We start from the raw sequence: 5,862 nt of genomic DNA, 5'->3' as shown, positions 1-5,862 counted from the left end.
CTTGGGCTTTTTGTTTACGTGTCATATTAATTTGGCCAAGTGTGTTGGCTTATAATGATTTGATGATTCATTTTGTATATGGCCATGAGATATGGCTTATATTGATTATTGGGTTGTAAGCCTATTCATATATCAATGCATGTGCTAACTCCATACATGTTGTGGTTAAAATTTGTTTGGCATGGTTGAATTGTGAATGTAATCATGGATGTTGATGATGGAATCATAAGTAAATGGCATGATGACAACTAAGATATGAATGTGTAAAATGGAGTAAATTGATGTTACAAATTGCATGTGATTTGGTAAACTTGGCTTAACAAGGTATGGTAACATGAGCATGTATAAGTTGATATGGTGTTGCCATGAACATGACTTAATTGATGATGTTTAAGTACTTAATTATGCCATGTTAAGTGCCTTTGAAGTCTTGCATGTGTTGGTGCAAATAAGGGTGGCAATTGGCTTGGAAAATAGCCTCAAAGTTGTCCAAACGAGTAGACACACAGGCATGTGTCTAGGCCGTGTGTGACACACGGTTTGCCCCATAGGCGTGTGATTCGGCTGTGTGTCCCTTGCATCTTAGTTTTAAGAAACAGAATGGCCAGTAGTAAATACTCAGGTACGAGACACAGCCGTGTATCTCGGCCGTGTGAAAGACACGACCTTAGGACATGGGCGTGTACCCTAGCTGTATGAAGTCAGCACCTTATTTATGAAAATTCATGAAAATTAAATTCACCACACAGCCTAGCACACGGGCGTGTGACTTGGCCGTGTGACCCTATTTTGTTGATGACATCATAAATAGAGAGTTACACGAGTGTGTTCCAAGCTACACCGCCGTGTGTGTGACCACACGGTCTACCTACATGGGCATGTGACCTTTCAAATCAAGAAAATTTTTTTAAGTGTTTTAAAAGTTTTGAAAGTTCTCGGTTTAGTCCCGAGCCACACCCAATGTATGTTTTGGGCCTCGTAGGCCTATGTATGGGACAATATGCATGTTAATGAATGGTTTTAAATTAAATGAAATTTTATGGCCTGGTTTTGTATGATCGGTTATGTTTAAGTCCGGTAATGCCTCGTACCCTATTCCGGCGTCGGACACGGGTAAGGGGTGTTACAATAGTGCACTCATTTTACGAGATTCATACTCTTCAAAGGCCTCCTGTATAAGAACCTCTCATGGCCATCAAGAAGAATAGATTGAAATGTTTGAGAATGGGATCGAGCTTTGTTCCTATGTGGTGGGAGTGAGACTATGGGTTAATTTGGTTGAAGTGCCCAATTGATAGCCTAAGTATAGAATGAGGGGTTGGATCTAGGCATATTTTCTAAGAACCAAACTCTTGTTGAAAGTAGCATAAAAAAATCTAGGGATTTGATTAACATTGAATAACAAATTGGTGCTACCATCTATAAGAAGAAGAGAGGGAGGCCAAGACAATCTACATTCATGGGTTTTGCAAAGATATGAGAAAAAAATGGTCTTCAATTTACTAGCTATTTGTTTCCCCTTCTTAGAAACCATGCCTTTAAAATTTCCCTCCAAAATAAAATTAACTAAAAAAAAGAAGATAGTATCACATTTGGTTCCTCTACTTTCATAAAATATCCAACGTGATACTTGTATTTTGAAAATGTCTAATGTGATGCCCGAACTATCAATAGGTTTTTTTATTATAGCACATGTAGTTTCATAAAATATCAGATGTGGTACGTGTACTTAAATTGAGAAGATGGCATTTTCATTTATGTGAGTTTAGTATTTACTTCTTTTTATTAATCATAAGTTTAGTTCTTTGTTTTTAATTTAATCTTTTTGTTTTATTTAGTTTTTAGAATAATATTATATTATCCACAAGGACTTATGATTTGGAAAAAAAATTTGCGTATCGAATTTTCATCGTTTAGTTTAACAATTCACTAACATGACTTAATTCATACAATAACTCTTATTGATCTCATTATTTAAATTATTTATTTCAGTTGATTGATTCATAGTATTTAAAGGGTGAAACCAATAATATATTTGTTTCATTCCATGTTATTTTATATTATTTTTATATTATAATAATATAATAATAAATTTAATTTCTAACGTTTATCCCTTTTGTCATTTTGGTACTATTTTTTGGATAATTTTAGCTATCAAACTTCAAATTTTAAGCAAGTTGTTTTCTTTTTAGACATAAAAGCTATTTGAAATGTTAAAATTTTAGTGGCACTAATATGATAGTTCACATGGCAATTCATATGTATTTCATTATTGATGTGAATAAATCTTTAAAATTTTTACGAAGTACACATGGTTTACCATATTAAGGTTATTAAAATTGTAATAGTTTAGTCAACTCTTCCATCTAAAAAGTGCAATTTAATTAAAATTTGAAAATTGAATATCGTGATGAAAAAAAATAAGGATCAACGTGATAAAAATGATAAATATTAATCCTAAATTTATTGTATGTCTATTATAATTTTATTGTATATAGATTAGAGTTGTCTAATGACTAATTACTTGTTCAAACCTGAAAATCCGTAAAAAATATAAGAGGGCTTCAACAAGTAGGGAAAGCTTGAAAATAGACTCAAGCAAAAGTGCAAGTCTGTTTTCTATTTGAATTAAGCCTTAAAGCAGTTTTTTTAAAGCCTGGCCCAGTCAGATATTTATATATTTGTTAAATATGTACTTATAGTAATAAAACTTTAATATATAAATCTAATCCAACCCAAATATTATTTAATCTAAAATGTAGACTCATACTTAATTGATAAAAACTCAAGCCCAAACTTAAACTAACCCAAATATTATTTAACCTACTCATTTGTTGCTGCTGTTCACAATTGCTAAACTTGGAAGTATAATGGTTCATGTCCTTTCAGCTATGATTTTTTTGAATTGTTTTTTAAATTTGGAATGGTTGCAAGTTTTTCTAATGGCAGTATTTATGAATTGTTTTCTTTAATCAGGTTGAGCCCAAGTTAAACTATTTAAAATAGGATTAGACTTAAATAAAAGATAAAGCTCATATTTTGAGTCAGATTAGACTTGAATAAATACAATATTTAGAAATCTTGTATCTAAGCTTTGTTTAAATTCAACCGTATTTAGTTCACAAATATCTCTAATTTTAATTTATCTTATATTTTGCATTATTTATATAATAATTCATATTTAATATGAAATAAAATACATATTTAATGATGATTAATTATTTAAATCTCAGGCATAGCCAAGTTCAATAGTATAAATAAATGATTAGTTTTCTTATAGTTGAAATAACTATCCTTTTCAAAAAAGAAAAAAAAGAATAATACAATATTGAATGCCTTCAATAACATAAGACGAAATTTCAAAGTATTCACGTGTCAAAAATTAGATCACATGCCAAAAACACCATAATAATGCAGTACCTGGCTGAGAACACAAGTAATTAAAATCCATTTTTAAATAGTAGTAAATATTATTATAGTTTTATCATATAAAGATGTCATTTATAAATTTTGTCTTGATTCTTTTTAATATTAGTTTTATCCCGATTCTTTCTAGTTTTATTGTTCCTTCATGTATAAATTTTACCCTAATTAGTTTTTAATGACATTGATGGATCTATTGGAATTATTAAATTATTTGTACAATAATAATTTGAGCTTAAATTATTTTTGGAGAAGATAAACACCTGTTAATAAAGGGTAATTTTTGTTTGGTTTATTGGTATTATTAAAAATTGTTTCCTTCTACAATATTTTAATGAAGGTTAATGATTTTGCAGACTCGCTAAATTAGATGCATTCAGCTTCTCCTTCGTTGCTTGGCTGTAACTTGGTTTTTTGCTGCTCTTCTTTCGAACCTTTGAGCTTTTGTTATTTAATAAAATTTTAGGGTAAATTATACTAACAGTCACTTAATTTTGATGTAGCCAATAAAATAGTCATTCTGATTTCAATTTAATTACTCAGTTTTCAAAAAATAACAAAATATTCCTTTTAACCATTTTCTATTGCAAATGTAACAGAAAAATAACATGGCATTTAACGAAGTTCTTGTTCTCATTAACCGGCCAACTGGATGATTAGCACTAAATTAAATAGCCCTTTTGCCACAATACTAGTCCGATTTCGACTTTAGGATCTTGATAATCACTGACTTGACCCAACATTTCACTTGTCGGCATTTGGCTATCCCTTTGGAGGAACCGCTTCTTTTGCTCCCGAAAATCATGGGTTCAATTGATTGTTTGGTTTGTCTGGATGTTCCCTTTGTTTGGCATTTGATTTTGTTTTATACAACTTGATAATGTTGGCAATGGAGTTTCTCCTCTTTTATTTTTCTTCTTCTGATTTTGTTTGGATGTTCTCCTTGTAACAGCCCGTTTTTCAGTAGTGTTGAAAACAGTGGTTTCGGGACCACAAATCAGATGCAAAAGTCCGTAATAAATATTATTTAATTAATATTAGTTAACTATAATTTTATATTGATTTTTTAGTAGATAATTTTAGCTAATGGAATAAATAAGTTAGGTATAAGTGGTTGTACCGAAAGTCAAGTGGTTTTAGAAAACGAGATAATTTAACCTCGTTTTTAAAAATTGAGCTCGTGAGTATTTTTATTAAATATTTACAGAAATATTATTTTTATATGAAAATTTGGTTTAAAAATTTTAATGTTTAGATAATTAATTAAAAGGACTAAATCACTAAAGTCATAAAACTTAATCGTTATTGAATTATAATGATTAAATAGCTTAATTAGTGAAATGAGAGGATTTAAATGGCAAATATACCATTTTATATTTAGTGGATCGGTTAGTGCTTTTTTAAATAGTATTTTATGTTAATTTTATAATTAATAAAATATTGTAATAAGATTAAAGTAATAAAGTATGTCATCTTCTTCAATTCTTTATTCCACAAACCGAAACCAGAAAAAACTAAAAGAAATCATAGCTTTTCTTGAAGCTTGACGTTCGGCCATTGCATGTAAGTCTTCAAGTTATTAATTTATCGTAAATTTTATGTTTTTGAGATCATTACAATTTGGTCTAGTTAACTTGTACCTTTGTTTTTAAAACTGTTAAAGATTTTAGATTTCACCATTGATGAATCTTTGTTACTTTAGATGTTAAATTATGAATTTGGAGTATTGGTTGTTGATTAGGACTATTTTGTGAAGTATTTTTTGATAATTTTAGTTAAAGGACTAATTTGATATAATGTTAAAATTGTCATGGAATTTTTTGTGAATTTTTAATAAATAGGGACTGTCGTAGTATGTAAATGAATCGGCTAGCTTGGGTACTTGTGAAATTTTGTTAAAATTTGGAATTTCGAATTTAGGGACTAAATTGTGAGAATGTAAAAGTTTAGAGAAAATGGGTAAATAATGAAAATTTAAGAGTAATATGCATAAAAATTAGTTGGGATGTGTGTTTGAATTTGATAAGATTGAATTTAATTATTATAGATCAAGATTTGATTCGTATGGAGGATTAATCGAGGGAAAGAGAGTTGCGGATTAGTCCTTATGAGTTGAGCGGAAGCATAATTTAGGTAAGCTCATGTTGTAATGATGCGTTTATGTGCATTTCTTTATAATTACATTATTTTTCACTAGTTAATTGCACAAATGTGAAATTTCATTAGTAGTACATATATTGGTATATGTTTCAATTAAGTATAAATGGAAAAAAAAAGAGTATTTAGTAATGAAATTTAATTGTGAATTGTCTATAATTGAGTGTAAAGTAAAAGTGTACTATTCGAAAGTTGAGAAATGGTTGTGAAATATGAATGAAATTGTCTTGGAGTGGATGAAATAAATATATGGTATGTATACAGATAATGTGGAAGTGCCTC

This window comes from Gossypium arboreum, chromosome 11, assembly GCF_025698485.1.
Source record: "Gossypium arboreum isolate Shixiya-1 chromosome 11, ASM2569848v2, whole genome shotgun sequence".
Taxonomy (NCBI): domain Eukaryota; kingdom Viridiplantae; phylum Streptophyta; class Magnoliopsida; order Malvales; family Malvaceae; genus Gossypium; species Gossypium arboreum.
This window is presented reverse-complemented; position numbering follows the sequence as displayed.